Source organism: Camelus dromedarius, chromosome 18, assembly GCF_036321535.1.
Source record: "Camelus dromedarius isolate mCamDro1 chromosome 18, mCamDro1.pat, whole genome shotgun sequence".
Lineage (NCBI taxonomy): Eukaryota > Metazoa > Chordata > Mammalia > Artiodactyla > Camelidae > Camelus > Camelus dromedarius.
Window position 1 is genome coordinate 3,999,777 of NC_087453.1, and position 17,813 is coordinate 4,017,589.

Here is a 17,813-nt window from a genome sequence, read left to right on the forward strand (position 1 = left end):
CTGGGATGGTCCCAACTGCTGCCCCAGCCCAGATAGTGAGGGGGCAGGCAGGGGCTCGAGTGGGAGCCGCGGGGATTCAGCAGTGAATGTGTAGCATGCCAGGGCCACGGCTGAGCAAGCCGGCCCGCCAGGCTGGACTGCCTCAGGTGGACAGGTTTTCAGGTGCGCCTGGGGTTTTCTTCCCAGCCTTTTCTCTGAGGCCGCCATTCCTACAATAGGAGGGAAGGTATCCTGGGAAGGACTGTGAATAGTGGATGGCTGGGAAGAAAAGAGGAGCCATCGTGCAGAGCAGGCAAAGTGCAGCTCTTTTGGGATGCTTCTAAGATGATTCTGTTAAAATGATTAATTAAGAATAAATTTGTAGCAGGGGAGGGTATAGCTCAGTGGTAGAGTGTGTGCTTAGCATGTGTGTGGTCCTGGGTTGGATCCCCAGTAGCTCCATTAAGAAATAATAAATACATGGATGAATGAATGAATGAATGAATGGATAAACCTAATTGCCTCCCTCTTCTCAAAACAGAAAAAAAAAAAAGAATAAATTCGTTTACTGAGTGTCCATGTGCCAGACACCAAGGGTTCGTTCATACTACAGATGCTTGCTGAGCACCTCCCACGTGCCTGGGGTTGCAGGAAGGAACAAGACTGACAGAGTCGTTGCCCTCCTGGGGCTGACTTGTCTGGAGGGAAGACAGACTATGAAGCAAATGAAGACAGATAAATAAAGGCACACAGCACAATGCCAGGGAGAGACGCGTGCTGCCCAGGAAGTGAAAACAGGGAAGGAGGCTAAAGGAGAGTCAAGTGAAGGGGTGTGGAAGGGACTGCTCTAAGTTGGTGGTCAGGGAAGGCCTCTCTGTGGACGGAATGTCTGAGCATAGATCTGGTGAGGGAGGGCCCTGTACGGAGGGATCGGAGGAGTTCTCTGTGGAGGAGGGAAGTGCAGGGCAAAGATCCTGAGGTGGAACCAGCCTGGGGTGTTTGAAGACCACTAAGGAGGCCGGTGCAGCTGGAGGGTTCTCTAGAAAGTGCCAGGTGCAGAAATGGAAAAGCAAGCACGTCTTCTAAGAGTTCAGTTAAGAAGGGCACATGGGTATGAATGCAGCCACATGATAATGCAGCCTACAAGATAAAAGCATGAGCGAGCCCCAGATGAGGCAGAAAAGTGCAGAGGAGGTGATGAGTGAGTGGGGTTTTGAAGGATGAAGAGGCATTTGCCAGTCTTGCCCATTCTCCTTAGAAATATCTGCACAGGGCACCCTGGAGGACGGGTCCAGGGTGAGAAGTGGGTAGAGAATGGTGGTTAATTTACAGGCTTTGGGATTGGATGTGGGCTCAAATCCTGGCTCCGCTGTGGACCATCTCATTGATCGTGGGCAAGCCGGGTAACCTCTCTGAGCCCCAGTTTCCTCACCTGTAACATGAGCTGGTAGGGATCTTAGGAGGCTGTGAGGAGCAAATGAAACGGGCTCCACACAGTGGCTGGAGGATTGGTCCTCACCAGGAATGGAGAGTGCCACCCAAGGAATGGCATGCTGGTAGCCTTTGCTCGGGAGGGGGTCCTCAGCCCAAGAGACAAACACACAAAAGTCCGGGGGACAGTGTGGGCAGATGGAAATGGGGCTTTGAGTGGAACTGGGGTTGGCTTCTTGAAGATGTCAGTTTTGAAGACGAGGCTGTGGACGGTCAGGGGACTGGGCTGTAAGGCAGGGTTCCTTCTTTCTTGAAATGCGAGAGAGGAACCAGCCCTACACTCCCCTGGGACTGCTCCTGGGGCCCTGCCCTGAGGCCCCTGCAGTGATGTAGTGACCATCATGGCGCCAGCATTCACTGGCTGGATGCTTCCCACAATCTAACTTCATGGAGATTCATGAAATTCGTGTAGGAGGGATTCATTTGTGACCGTTTCACAGAAGGAAAAACTGGCTCAAACCATAAGTGGAAGAGAAAGGATTTGAACCAAACCCCAAAGCCCTCCCCCCACAGTCTTACCATCAACTTTTTCCTTAGAGGATGGCTCCACATTCCCAGGGGTAGGACCCTGCAGGAGGGTGGGGGAGTCAACATATCCTGGTCTTCCTGTCTCCCTTGGCCAGTCCTCTTCCCTCTGGATGCGTTCCAAGTGGCTGAAGCTTAGCTGTGCGGGTTGAAATGATCAGCAAACGGCAGGTGGGGGAAGCAGCTCAGTTCTGGCTTCTCCAAGGTGACGTCTGCAGAAGGCGAAGTTTCTCCTTGCTGCGCTTCAGGCAGGCGGAGCTGGTAGAAGACCGAGATCATGCAGGACCCCGAGATGCCAGCTCCCTGGACTTTTCTGAAGGCTCCTTCCTGACTGATGGGGACCGACTTGCTTCAACTAAGTGTGAACAGAGCCTGGACTCGCTGTCAAGTTGGAGTGTGCATTATTAATCCTTAATTAGCATAACCACCAGCACCTTCTATCAGTAGGGTTGCAAGATTTAGCGTATGGAAATACAAGACTTCCAGTTAAATTTGGATTTCTTACAGCATACCTATACTATACTTATACTAAGAAATTATTTATTGTTTATTAAATTCAGCTGGGTGTCCTGTACCTTACATGACCATCCTACCTGCTGTGAACTTCATCAGTGTGCCTACCATGCTCAGCAAATGAATGCATTCACATAGATGAAATTCTATTTATTTTTTTATTTCTGGTGGTCTGTTTTTCTGTGCTTTATATAGACCCATATCCTTCTGTCCTGGTTCTAGGGGTTGAAACCTCCTCCCTATGATATTTGAAACACAAAATTCATGGACACAACTTCTTCCCCTGATGCTTTGATTTTATTTGGCAAAAGTGTTTTGCAGCATAGATTTCCAACAGGAAGTTTGAAGGGAGAGCTGAGGGAGAAAACAGACTTGTTGATTATATGTGGGAAACGAAGGCAGTGTTTACAGCTTGCAGAAGGCTTGCCATGTTCCTGGATATTAATATTTTTGGCCCTCTCTCAGCACTCTGGGACCATCGAGTTTTTATTTTTTATTTTTTTTCCCTCTTGCTGTTGCTTTACAAAACCTTTCAACAAGGGAGCCAACTGCTTTCTTTTAGTTTTTAAGCTTAAACAATTTTCTTTTTTATTGTATACATTTTTTTTTTTTAACCAAAGAAGGCTTTGTGCGGCGAGCGGTCCCTGCCAGCCAGCGTGCCTTTTTCTCAGCATGGGTGGTTATTACCCCGACTGCACCACAAAGACGTGGAGGCTTGAACTGAAGGTGCCAATTTGCAGGGAATGTGCTTGATGGCTTCACCGAGCTTCAGCGTAAGAAGCTCGAAAGTTCTAGCCTTCACACACCCATCATGCTCTCCTTAGTCACAGTGAAAAAAACGCTTCTCTTATTTCACAAAGAGTCTACACTCCACACACCTAAGGTAACAATTAACATTATTCTCTGCATCTTATTGTGGAAGCAAGCAAGCTCCCGCCGCCTGTCCCCGCCCCCTGTCCCCGCAGCGCCCCGGAAGCCTCCCTCCCGAGCCTGTCCTCGTCTGGGCTTAATTACCCATCACTGCTCCAGTTAGAGACCGCGCGGCGCGCCGGGGCCAGGGGTCTGTCCTGCTCTTTTACTCTCCCCTGCCCCCTCCTCCCCAGCCTCTCTTGTCCCAGCTCTCAGGAGGCGAGAAAAGCCCAACCACTGTGTGAAAAGAAAAGTAAGTCTGAATGCAAGGGAAAAGGACCAGCTCTGATTTCCAAGTGTGGATGAGGCTCGCCGGCCTCGGTAACGCTGGCGGGTGAGGCACCTTGACCCCTCTTCCGGTGGCTGTTGGGCCTGGAAGCAGAGGGTGTCCGTGCGCCTGCAACGAGGCACTTGAGAAGGATTCTGGTCAGAGGGGCACATGCGCCGAGGTTAGAGGTGTCGCCTCTGAAGGGTTTGGATGTAGCTTTGAGTCACAAACACTGAGCCTGAGCGGGCGTGTAAGTGCTGCGATGATCCGTTATCCCGGAGATGCTTTATGGAGCTAGGTTGGCCGCATGGAGGGCTCTGCTCCCAGAGAGGCCCGGCTGCCCGGGGTTCTGCCGACAGAGGGTCAGAGAGTTTGGAAGGGAAGGCGGATAGCTGGGTAGGGCGGGGAGGAGGGAGCCGGTTTCCTTGTTCTGCTCCACAAGATTACAACATACATTCATTAACTCACCGGGTGGCACCAGGCAAGCATCTTCCATCCTCTGTTTGGTGAGGCTTAAGGCAAGACAGCTTTGAATGACCATTCATTCGTTCATTCCTTCAACCAGCAACTATTTATTGAGTTTCTTCTATGTCCTGGGCTTCGTGCCAGGCTCAGGGGACCCAGCAGGGACAAGCCAGTTCAGTTCCAACCTCAGGAAGCTTCCAGTCCAGTAAACAAAGAAACCAGGAGCTTTTCAGGCAGGGACAAGTGTTATGGGAACATATAAAGGGAGGTGTGGGGTCAGGGAGTTCTCTCGGCAGGTGGTCAGGGAAGGTGGCATTTGAGCAGAGACCCGAGTGAAACATGGAGCCCCCCCCCCCCCCCGGAGACAGCAGAGGCTGTCCTCAGGGGCTGGGCCCGGCAGGCCCTGCAGGTGCGGGTCGGGAGTTTGGACCTTATTCTGAGTTCAGTGGGAGATCCTTAGTGAGTTTGGGTAGCTCTGTGCAGCCCAACACACAGGACTTCCTGCCTTGGGCTTGGCAGAGGACACCCCGTGTCCCCGCCGCCGCCCAGACGATATCCTCTGCTGTTCTCATCGCTGCTTCCCAGGTTTGGCCTGAGGCATCAGCGACCTCAGGGCTGAGACCCCGTGAGAGAGAGGAGAAAGCTTGAGCTCCTGAAACCTACGGACCATCCCCTTTGGTGCTTGAAGTGGTTCTGGGGTAGCAGCCAATCTGACTGCCCCGCTCCAGCCCCCGCCCCAGGCTTCACTCTCCTGGCGGCAGTGATTGGTCCTGCAGGAGGACACGTGATGTAAGCAGGGCCGCTCAGAGTCCTTCCCTGAGATTTTATAAGCAGACACCAGGCTGGGATGGGATGACAACTCGTCTCTTTTGTGTCTGGGGTAAGGAAAACTTAGAGCTGCCTGTGGCCGGTCCCCTCTCTTCCCACCCCTGCAGCTACTGCTCCCCACCCCCTTCCCGCCCCTGCCTCATAGAGAAGAAGCCTAAATGCTGTGGGAAAAAACTGAGGCTGGAGTGCAGAGGGGAGAAGGGGGAAGGAGAGAGAGAAAGAATCTTACGATGATTTGAATCCCACTTGAGTTTTGTTTGTGGTAGGTTTTCATCTCTTACAACAAAACAGATTTCACTCTGGAGTGTCCTCTAACTTCCCTGCCTGGGGGAAGGTCATGTGGTTAACTGAGCATCTTAAGATCCTTCTGGTCAAATGGTCTTTGTTTTAATTTGCTTGACCCGCCCGTCCCCCGCTTGCCCTGCGGCTTCAGCTGCCTCCAGGGACCAGGCCCTGCTTGGCTACAGCTCACTGGCTCTCTCTGCAAGTGTTCGAGGAGCCGCTGCCCGTGCCAGGACCTGGGCTAAGTCCCAGGAGTGCCCTGAGGAACTGCCACTTGGCGGCTGGGAGAAAAGTCACTGCTGGAGGAATAAGGAAGCAGCAGAGAGGAGCCGCAGGGGTGGCCTGAGGACTGCGACTGTACTCTGAGAGCTCTGGGGACACCCTCATGTCTCCCCATGGCTCCAGGCAGCACCTGGAGCTACTCTGTGGCTGTCCCTTTCCAGAGCTTCGTTCCTCTATGGTGCTGGGAGCAGGGCTTCCTGCTTCCTTTACCGCTTAGCTGCCGATCTGATGACGATGATAAATCATAGATGAAGTGGATTAACACTCGCTTCCCCAGCACCACAGCATTTCAACTTCACAACAGTTGGAGGAATGATGACATTCTTATTTTACAGAATCAGAGAAGTTAAGCGCCTTGGCCACGGTCACACAGCTGTTAACGATAGAAAGCCAAGCTCCAGGTGCACTTAATCATCAACATGGCAAATTGCAAGGAGAAAGATCACCTGGAATGCCTTGTTTAGGCCTCTAAGAGGGATAACAGTCAAGATGACCTTTCCCATGTTACCGTCTGAACACGCAATGCCAATAAAGGAAGCCAATAGCATTGCACGCTTCTGTGTCCGCCCCCCACCCCGTACGCCCCGCCCCACAGGCTTGAGTGACAGGCCCTTCAGATGAGTAGCCACTGGGCATTTGCTAGGGACCTACTAGGCGCCTGCTTAGGGTCTAGGTCTCATTCCTCCCCCCAGGCCCAGCCGCCGGCCAGGGCCCAGCGCACAGTAGGCCCTCTGCAGGTACTCGTTTGGTTGAGTGAGGGCTGTTCCAGCCACACTGCCGCTAGAAACCTCACCCAGGACGTGAAAAGGCAACACGAGCGGCTAAGAAACGCGGTCCCCCATCTCTGTGTCAAGGAGCGGCCTCTCCCATCCCGGACGTGAAGGCTGGGCCCGCCGGGACTCTGCAGGTTTGATCTAAGAGGCAGGTTGGTTTTGTGCACTGATCTCTCTCTGCCTCCGTCATGCTGGCGTCTGGGGAGACATCTCGAGGAGGCCCCCATTGTTCATGTGCGGATAACTTCTTATAAAATGGATTTTAAATGAAAGCTTGGGGGCTCTATGAAATCCGGAAGGCTATGCTGGGAATACCTATTATTTCAGAGACTTGCTACCGCTGTGATCACTGAGGGGCTGCATGCCTGCCAGGTTTTTAAAAGCTGGTTGGTAAGAGCAGCAGCTGCAGCGGCTCCCAGCTCCTGCCCGTCTGTCTCGTCATTGAAGAGGTTTTAAAAGGGGGCATTCGAGTGGGAATCTGGGGAGGCCACCCAGCACACAGCTGAGGGGCCGCTGTCTGCAGTCGGTCTCACGGCCCTTTATTGCTTTTTCTGTGATTAGGGGAGGGGGGGGGGGAAACAGCCAGGATGGAGTTTATGAAATTTTTGTGGTCCTCCGATGCTGTACGTTGTGGAGGTGAGATCCTAGTCTCCAAGATACAGGGAATCTTCCAGACTCACCGGGGAAGCTGCTGGTCCCCCCTGGATGAGAGGGAGCTTGGAGGAAAGGGAAGCCCACTTGTGAAGACCCCCAAAGCCCAACTGACAAGTGTAAGACCCCTGAATGCCCTGAAATCAGCTTGGACTTGGTCCTAGTTTTTGCTCTGAGGAAGGGGGTGCCATGCCCTGTTTTGTTTAGGATGCTCTGGCCTGGACAATGGATGGTGAAGCAGGCTGGAGGCCAGGGGACCCGTTGGGAGGTGGGTAATGATACCTGGACAAGTGGTGATGAGGCCTGGGCCCCGAGAAGTGGCATTTGGGATGGGGAGAAGGAGTTGGTGGGATATGGGAGAAATTACGAGGCGGTATTAGCCAGGACTCTTAGTTGAAAATGTTAGATATTTAGCTCAAATCACTTGAATAAAAAAGGAGAGTTGTTTAGCTCCTGTGTTTGAAGAGTTGGGAGGCTTCAGGTAAGGCTGTATCCAGGAGTTAGAATAATGCCATCAGGACCTGGTCTCCTCCACTCCTGGGCTCTGTGCACCTCCCTGCTGGCTCATCCTGGGCAGGTTGTTTTTGGCAGTGGCCGCTGGCAGCTCCAGGCTTCAGGCTGGATGGAAGCTCCTCCTTTCCCCATTGATCCCACACCAGTCTCATCATTCTCTCTGACTGGACTGTCCCTGTTGTGTGCCGATCTCTGGCAGGATCACCATAGCCAGCAGACCAAATGAGCTGATGGACGGGCTGGAGCCATGTGTTCACTGAAACACCTGGAGGGGCAGGGAGGCACGTTGGTTCCTGGAGAAGTGATCAAGGTGCGGGCAGGCAAACCCAGCGAACGTCCACTGCACAGGGCGTGGAGGTCTGGTGGACATGAGGGAGGAAGTAGATGTCACAGGTGACTTTGAGCATCACTCTGAGGTGTGACCCCGGGCTGGGGCTCAGTACCGTGACCTGGGCCCACTGACCAAGGGGTGAGGGAGCAGCAAAGACAGCAACATTTGGACCAAATTAAACTAAGTCTGGTTCTGCCTTATTTAGGTCTTCCTGATTTAAAGATTTGTGATGACCCGGCCTTTGCCTATAACTCAGCTGTCATTTCCACGTTATCTCTCAATTAAGATCGTGTCACCCTGTGATGTGTTCGCCATTCCTTGTTTGGGGAAAAGGATGAACCAATGCAATTTTGCTTTTTATCTCCAGGGACAATTGGCTTATCACACTGACGAGAATCAGGACGGGTTTTATAGGAAAATTATTTTTGGGGGTCCAATACAGAAAACATTTTGCTGGCGAGTCCATGGTGGGGACTGCTGGAACCTGGGCTCAGGGGTGTCTCCAGGTGTGTTAGGGCAGCTCTGGGTTAAAATTAGAGGCTCCATCCCCACCCAGCCTGGGGGACTCCAACCCACCTCTGGCCCTTTGCTGGGCCTTCTCCCACTCACATGTTCCTTGCCTTTGAAGACTGACCTCGAGTCCTCCCATTTGTCCTTGAGGTCCCTGTGCTTGTGGCTGGTCCCTGTCTGTAAATGACGGTGTTCCTGGCTCCCCTCTCAGCTGTGGTTCAAAATTGGTGAAAGGTGCGGGCTCGAAGGAGCCCTGGGTTCCACCGTACCCGGACTCTGGTCCCTAATAATAACGCAAGTGCCCCAGGCAGGAGCCCAGCCATGGAGCCAGGCAGGCATCCGGACCTCAGGCACGGCCTGGCGGAGCCCTGGGGTGTGCGGTCGAGGATGCCCACGGTCAAGGATGCCCACGGTGGAGCGTATCCAGCTCCTCAAGTGCCACTGGTGACGGGGCTGTTGTTGACATGCTTTTGTGAAACAACACTTCATCTTCCTTGAATACAGTTTTATTCCTGGAGAATTTAAAGTCAACTAAAACTGAGCAAGGACATTGTATTTATATGTGTGAAATGGTTCTGTGTTTATATGTAAAACGGAGGACTCTTCCCGGCTCAGAGCATTATAAGCAAGATTTTCATGAACGAACCTCTGTGAATGTTCAGTGGAAAGTTCCCAAGTCGTTGGGGTGGGGAGTCTTTGTGGGACCCCCTGTCCTATGTGTTGTGAGCCTCTCACCACACCAGCGGCCCCATCATTGTGGTAACCCCCAAATGTGCCTCCCCTCAGCATTTCTGAAGTGTTCCCTGGACCCTGCTGAGAACCCCTGAGCCTTATGTTCCAAACTCACAGCATTCCCAGGGAAGGGGACCCCGCTGCCATCTGGCAGCCCTTGAGCTGGGCATGGAGACCCCACCGGTGAGCGGGGGGCTCCTGTGTGTTGAGGTGCCCCCAGGCTGGGCAGATTTCAGAAGCTCGTGACGCTTGGCAGTAAGAAGTAGTGTTTCCGCACCTAATACATGCATTTATTCATTTATTTATCAGACACTCATGGGTAAACTAGCACCAGCTCTGATCTCAAAAGGCAGTAATCTTGCTCGGGGGTTGTACGGGGCTGAAGAGTGTCCCCCAGAATTCACGTGCATCCGGAACCTGTGAATGTGACCTTCTTTGGAAATAGGATCTTGGTAGATGGAGTTGGTTAAGGTGAGGAGCGTCAAGGAAGCAGCAGCCACAGAGGCTGGAAGAGCGGGGAGCATCCTCCCCCAGAGCCTTCGGAGGGGATGCGGCCCCACCGCCACCTTGGTTTTGGACTTCCAGCCTCCAGAACTCTGAGGGAATAAGTTTCTGTTGTTTTAAGCTGCCTGAGTTTGTGGTCATTTGTTCTCACAGCCCCAGGACATAAGCACAAGTTCTCAGCAACCCTGGCACACGGTGCTGAGGGCTTAGACGGAGACAAGCCAGGTCCGAGGGCGTGGAATCCAGGTTCATAAAGCCTGGGAGAGCTTCCTGGAAGGGACCTGAGGAAGACACAGGAGCCAAACACCCAGCGTCACTGGGGCTCTGAGCAGAATGCCATCACGCACGTGGGTCCTTGGGAAGAGGAGCTGCCTTTGCGTGTGAACTGTCGACTTACTCAGTGAACTGGAACCATCCTGGCCCAACACAGCTGACTTCCTCTCTCACCGCCGTCACCCCACCCTCCCTGTCTCCCAGGTGGTGAGGGTGCAGCGTGGAGGGAGGTGTGGGTGGAGCTCCAGGGCTCGGTCCTTCAGCCTCACAGACCTGGGCGTACATCCCAGCCCTGCCAGCCCCTGGCCATGAGTTCTTAGCCCAGCCCCCTGGCCTCTTGGAGCCTCTGTCACCTCTGTAACGTGGGCAAGACAGTGGTACCCACCCTACGGGGCTCAGCAGGGAGTTTGGTGCATGGAAAGCCTTGGGAAGGACACCAACCTGCCTCAGCTTATCTGAGGGTTGTAGCATCTTCCTGGAGCTGAGGGGACCACATCCCTACGAAGGCTCTGTGCTTGTGATGCTCACAAGTTATACTTTATAAGTGGGCTTTCCCTGAAGATGCTGAAATTGGAAACAAGAAGAAGAAGGCAGAGGGATGGAGACTGAGGGTGGCAGACAAGAGATGAGGAAGAAACACATGCCTATTGCAGAGGGGAAATCACACAGGACTCTGGGAGTTCAGGCTGCTTTGAGGATCTTGCCAGAAATGTCTGCCTGAAATTTTAATCGTCCCAGGAACCTGTGCAGCCTGGTGCAGAAGACATCTCCAATTGCTCTGGGCTCTGTTACATAATTCATTTCACTTGTGAAATGGCTACACATTCGCTCTCTTGAAAGCTTCCCCAGGAAACAGGGATTTGAGGAAAATTTCTGGGAAAGATTGGTTGGGGGGCGAGGGGCTGGAACACTGACCTTTTCTAGATCCGACTGCAAACTTTAATCAACAGAGCCCAAGTTAGAGAGGAGCTAAGTGACCTCATCTGGGGCTGTCAGTGTCTGTCAGGCACTTCCTCTCTGCCGGTGTTGTGCACTTACAGTACTCTTTTGAGTCTTTGCATTAATCCTGTAAGATAGATGTTATTATCTCATTATGCAGATAAGGAAACTGAGGCTCAGAGGGGCTACCAGCCTAGGTCCCCTGACCACTGAGTGTGATGAAATCTAAAGTGCTTTCAGTTGGTAGACCTGCTGTTATTTCATGTACCATAAAAACGCTGTGATGTGGAAAGGGGGCTTGTATACAAATGCACATACAATCGAGCTTGCTGCTGAGGGACTTGGCCAAGAAGCAGCTGAGCCCACGCAATCCCCGAGCTCTTGCTGTTGTGGGGGACATGAGCTTCGGCCAGGCTGGGCCTGGCTGGATGGGGAGCAGCTCAGAAAAGACTTGGACAGAGGGATTCTGTCCTCGCCATGCTCTACCCCTGGACAGGGATGGAGGCCAGGCGACATCTGACAGCTGTTGGTGGCCTTGCTGGAACAGACAGCCTCCGGGTCCTCGCAGCTGGGTTGTCCTGTTCTATGCAGAGCAAACTCAGACCTGCGGGGCCAGCTCCGCATGAAGCTCTCCAAAGAGGGAGACATTAAACCTCAGAAGCCACCTGCATGTGATCCTCACTCTGCCCTTTAAGCCTGACATTCATCAAGTGTGAGTTGTGTCTCAGCTTCAGAGCCTTTAAAACGTGAAATAATGTGCTTTTGGATTCAGTGAAATATAGGGCTTGAACCCAGGTCTGTTGAGAACAGACAGCCAGCGTCCAGTGTGAAGGGGCCCGGCCTCTCCTCGGCTGGTCCCCTCCAAGCCAGGTGCTGCGTGACCAGTGCCAGCCCAGCAGGAGGGTGCAGCCCAGTGCTCCGCCCTGCACCTGGCTCTCCTGCCAGGGCACATCCCTGCGTTTGCACAGTGCACTTCTGCTGCTCCCTCCCAGGTCATGCACGGGGCAGATTTAATCTCTGTCTTGAGGGCTGACAGTGAATTTCAAGGTCCTAGTGGCAGGGGAGTGGGGACAGTGGATGAAATATCTCTGCCAGAGATTTGGTGAAATATTGGGCACATGGGACGTTGGAGCACAAGATGAGAGGGGACGTCCTCCTGGTGCAGGCGGGCTCAGACGTTCTCAGGTGGCTGACAGTGTAGCCATCTCCTAGAACCTCAGCTATTTAAGCCGAAAGGTGCCAGAAATCCACGCCCTCGTCGGTTCTGGAAGCTCTAAGGGTTCACGACTGCATGTATTTTTCAGATTAGTTTGGTCCACACTGAAATTCACTCGACAAGTGAGTCCACTTGTTCATGTGGAGAGAGGACAAGGCTGTGTGGTCCCTGCCCTTCTGTGACCCTCCCCGGTTGGTGGTCCCCATCCTTCGCTCCAGCCAGAGTGGGCTGGACACTCACAGGCTGGACAGGGTCACCCTCCCTGCAGGATGCCCCCTGGTTCCCAGTGGTGATGCCACAGGGTGTGAGGGCTGGGCTGCTGCGCGAGGCTCCGGGTTCCCATCCTCTGCTCCTGTGTACCAGTTCTGAGAAGTTGTGGAAATTCTTTCCTCATCTGTGGAATGGGGGTCAGGATCGCACCCACCTTGGCAGCTGTTGTGAAGAAGAGACAAATTCATACCACACATGAAAGGCCCGGCTTGTGCGAAGGACAGTGAGAGTCAGGCTGAGGCTTCTCACGGGGGACACGCCCCTCCCCCCGGGCTGACCCCTTTACCTTGGCTCTCACTTCCGCCCTCTCAGCAACTCCCCACAGTCTGTGCTCCTGCCGCGCTGTCCTGGTTTCCACCTAGGAAACACTTCAGGCAAATCCCTACCCCCAGGGCCTTTGCACGTGCTGTTCCCTTGGCCTGGAACGCACTTGTCCTTTCTCCTCTTCCCTTAGAATGTCACTGCGCTTTCACTTCTTCCGGGAAGCCTTCCCAGACCAGCCAGATGGCCTCCCCACCCTTTCACAGCATCGTGTCCTTTCTCTCACTGTGTGTCCCCATGGTTTCCATTTACTCAACACTGAACTCTCAGGGTCTAGGACGGCGGTGGCTCTTGGTTGACATTCAGTGATTCTTTGTATAAGTGGAGGGATGAGACGATGAGAGAATCTCTCTCTGCTGTTCTTAGCACACGCTCATGCCGACAGCTCCAAGGCCCAACCGGGCTGATGAGTGTTCTGACCGTATGCGGAGGTGTTTGCAGAAATCAGCACAAGGTGAGAGGAAACCATGACTGTCTTTGCGCCTCTGTCTTGCCCCCTCCTTTGGGGTTTCATGCCCCCAGGTGTGAGCGCTGCTGGCCGGGGAAGGTGCGCCCCCTGCCCACGCCCCCGCTGGCCGCCCCCAGCTCTGCCAGGTACACTAGGGTAGAAGCATGAACACCCAACTTGAGTTCTTTGGTTCTTGTGGGTTAAAGTCAAGCTCTGAGTGTAATTTCAAAGTAGGGTTTTTTTTCTTTTGGGTCTATTTTATAGAGAGCGTGTTTCAAATCCGAAAGTGAGAACATTTCACCCTCTTCTTCTTGTGAAAGGCAGGGGGTCTAAGACATTTTAATAGCTTTCATATTCCTCACTCCAAATATATTATTTCAGCACAATAGTTTCTTTGCGGGAGAATTGCTTAAATGATTCAAAATGGATTTAAAAATATATTTCAAGTTTTAATTTTATGCACAGAGCGGTGGTGAGTGGAGCGCCTGGGAGACTGCCTGTCAGTGTAACAAATTCACAGTGTTCTCCACACAGATGTTATCCCATCTAAAGCCTTTTACAGGGAAGAAACCAGTCATTTTTTTTTCTGGGGGGATGTCAGAAAGTACATTATTTTTGAAATTGTATTTGATCCCAGAATTCTGCACCGTATTCGCTTGTTAGGGTCTGGATTTGTCAGGTCAGTTGGACGCCAAACTTTTAAAAAGTCAAGAAGGGAGAAGCCGCCCAGAGCTTTTTATTTGTCTCGTACTATTCACGCTCTCTCACAAGGACTTTAGGCCGAGACACACGAAGGTGGAATAATGAAGATTTTTACTGAGCTGTGCACTGGAAAGTTTCAACATCCTTTAAGCAACAGCAAAGGGTTGAACGGATAAGGGGTTTGATGCAAAAATACTTAGAGTGATCCTCATTTTTTGGTTTTGTCTGCTCGAAGGTGCGGCTTCCAGCATCAGTGCTGCTGTATCTCCTCCGCTTCTAAGATGATGGCTCATGCTCATTCGTGTGTGTGTGTGTGTACGTACACGCTAGCGCTGAGTTCATTTGTCCCTGTGCGTCCGCGTGGCAGGGAGATGTGTGGTCAGAGATGAATCTTCTCCTCCAGGGTGGTGCCAGCAGTGTATTGCCTTGCTCCTGCACGGAGCGTGGTATGGGTGTGGAGTGAGCAGCTCAGCTGGTACCCCGAGCTGTGTGGACGTGGGTGAAAGAATTAAGCTCTCTGAGACGCTTATCTGTGACATGGGGATAACGATAGCTGTCTGCTAGGATTCAGGCACAGGACAGTGTCTGTGTTTGGAGCTCCATCCTCCCATGCCCCTCCCTTTCCCGGTCCAGGAGGTTCGGGGAACCTCCCTGTGGACCAGGGGCTGCTGCCAAATGACCCCTCAGCCACTTTCCATTGCAGATGCTGGCGTATCTCAGTTCTTGGTATATTAGGAAGAGACATTAAAAGACCCCTTTCTCCTTTTTAATAATGAAAGAAAATTTATTTTGAAAATTACTGAAATAATGCATAGTCACTATGTCACAAATACAGCGTCATATATTGTGTAGAGTCACATATATCATAAAACTATACTTAGAATTCACATGGAGGAATAGATGCCCCCGGAATGGCTAGGAAAGTGTGAAAAAGAAGGACCGTGATGGGGAATGAACCCCTCCAGGCATTAGTATGTGCTTGAAAGGCCCAGCAAACGAGTCAGTTTTGGTGCAGGAAGCAGTAACTGCCGGTAGGACGCAGACAGTGTCTACAGAGAGAGCCAATGGCATGGTTCAGTTTGGAAGGGGCAGGTTGGACCCACTAGCAAATGGGAGAAAAGAAAAGGGGAACCGGTCGTCCACCACATACAGAAATAAATTCTAGATGCATTCATGACTTACGAGTAATAAATCAATAGTAATAGTGTTGCAAGAAATTTACAGTAGGACATGTACAATCTAGGGGCTGGGGAGACCTTCCTAACCAAACTGGAACCCCAGAAGCTATGAAGAAAAGATGGATGTTTTTGGTTCTCTGAAACTAACAAGTTTTGCATGCCAAAGACATCACAAAGGCACGATGCAATCTGACCAATCTGGAAAAAATATTTCTCACTGAGAAGTCAGACCAAAAGGGTTCATTTCTATGCAACACAACATTTCCAAATAATCCAGATGTGTTTAAGGTGAAAAGTGAATTTTTCCCCTGCCCCCAAGCCCCTCCCCCAGGGGACATCACTTTTAATGATTTAGTGAATTTCCTTTTGGAGGCTCTTCCGCCTGCATCTCACTGCAAGAGGAATTAATTTTAGTTTTTGTTGGAGTTGCAGGGATGGGAAAGCATGAGAACCAAGGTGGATTTTATTTTTATTAATTGTACTCTTTCCCAAAACTGTCATTTGCATCCTACCGACCATATCTGTGCTATGATTTACTTAATCTTCTCTTGTACACTTATACCCTTTGGAAAACACACATTTACTCAAAAAGGAAACTTTAAATCATTACCACCAATGGAAACCCAGTGGTAGTTGCCATATGTAGAAGGCAGTCATAAAATGAACGTAAGGCGATGTCATTAAATTCCAGTTCCATGTTGCTCACTCTGTTTATTAAAAAGGGTGGTGGCGGTGTTCGGGATGTGTTCAAAATTGGCTAGCCCCCCGCGGAGGCTCTCCTTGGCCAAGGCAGAAGGATTACAAAGGAAGAACTTTGGCAGTGTGTGTTTCTGTGCTCTTTGCAGCCACTTGACCTCTGGGATCGCCCTGTGACCTCCCCTTGGGATGTGTCCCCCACCAGGTACTGCTAATTTGGTGGCACTGGATGGGAGGAGACAGCAGGGCTCCCTGAAGCCAGCACAGCTTGAGTTCAGTCTTCCGTCTGACAAATACCACAACTTATGCTTAAAAATGAACATGTCTTTAGAAGAGGCCTCAAGTGGAAGGGAAACTTGCACAACCCTACTGCTGCGTTTTTCAAAACTCCCGATGCAGTTTTTCATGACTTGAACTTGTCAGCACAGTATCTTGAGATGCCATGAAGTGTTTAGAGAAATTTGGTTGTAGCCAAGGACAACTAAATACCCTTGCCTTTTTTTTTTTTTTTTTTTTTTTTATACAGGAAGGAGTCATAATTCGGTGAAGTTTTCGGAGTGGTTGCCTGTCACTGCTGGGAAAGATATCATTCATTTCTGGCAAGTCAGAAGGGAACAGAGAATCTGATCTTGAGATTTCTATTTTTTTTCCTTTCTGTTTTGTTCATCTCTGCTTTCCTTACTGACACTGAACGGTTTGTCTTTTTGACGAGCTGATGTAGAAAACAGCGCATCCGTGACCCAAGGAAAAGCTGGCAAATAGGCCTAATTATCGAGAATTCTGCTATTGTAGCTCTAGTGGGAGTTTGAGAAGCGATCTCCCTAAAGGATGACTTTTCGGAGTGCACCCTGCTCTGGGCCCTGGGGACGGGAGAAGGCAGTCCATGAACAGAAAGGGCATTTGAGCCTACCATTGGCTATGGTGAGGAATGGATTTGATTTTAAGCAGAATATTTAAAAAAGCAGAGCTCACTCTTCTCTGAAAGGTGTGCTCCCGTTTGCCGTCTTCCAAAGAACTCCAGAGAGAAGGCAGTATTCTTTGCACCCTGTAATTAGATGTTTCTGTGTGTTACTATCTGGCAATGCCTGTGGGTCCAGCTGCTGTCCGTAAACTCGGGCTCATCTCCTGCCCCTGGCATCTAGCTCACTCCCTGGCATAAGTGGCAGAACTAAAGAAAATGGAAATGAAGGTTTAGATCCCAGGATGGAAATAGATACAACACGCAGAGTGTGTGAGTGTGTTCTGAGCGATTCGCTCCGTAATTGTGCACGGAGAGTGTCAGACTTTCTGCTGGTCTCCCAAGGGGGGTTCAGTATCTAAAAATCTCCCAGCACAGTCAAAAGCAAGTGCCCTAATTAAGTTAATTCAACTAAGGCAAAGAAGGGGTGGGTGGGAAATAAGATGGCTTCAGTTTGTTGTGCAGGAATCAGGATGAAAATCAGAAAAGAATTCACTAGGGGAACAAAACTGCAAACCCATCTGAACAAGGTTCTCATTTTCTCATACAGGCTTCCCCCTGAGGGTCCACGTTCAAAGCCATCGGCCAAATGATTCCTCAGCCTCCACTGGGCAGATCGGAGGGGGCCGGGGGTGGGGCGAGGACAGGGAGGAAGGGAAACTGACAAACACTAGTGCCCACACTCTGTCCAAGGGTTTGACTTGCTGGTATGAAGCTGGAGGGGGAGAAGGTTTGAAAAGCCTTCAGAAATGTTTAGAAACTGCCCTAAGCTTGAATTTTTAAAAATTCTTTTTAATGTTCATAAGATACAGTGTTCTATAGTATCTGTCTGTTCCGCTCCTCCTTCCTGCTTCCTGGGGGCATCCCCAGACCCCAGCCTGAACTCGGTGCATCTTTTCCTCGGCAGTAGGGTGATAACCTGAGTGTGTTCTATCCTGTTGGGGCCTCAGTGTGCTCAGCTGTGAAATGGGGATGGTGAGGGCGTGTGAAACGGGCTCTTGCAGGATTCAGTGATCAATACTGCAAAGTCTTTACTCAGAGCCCTGGGACCTGCCGTCCCCTAGCTGGGACTGTGGCAGCCTGTAACTACTGGTGACATAACAAAATTGACCTCTAGAAGGGAAGTTATTGAGGGGGAGGGATCCAGAGAAACAGAAACATGCAAACACTCTGGTTTTCTGTTGTTAGTCACAGCACTAGCAGGGCGTGTTTATTCTCTGCCTTGGACGGCAAGGTGCTGTAACCCGTTATCCCGG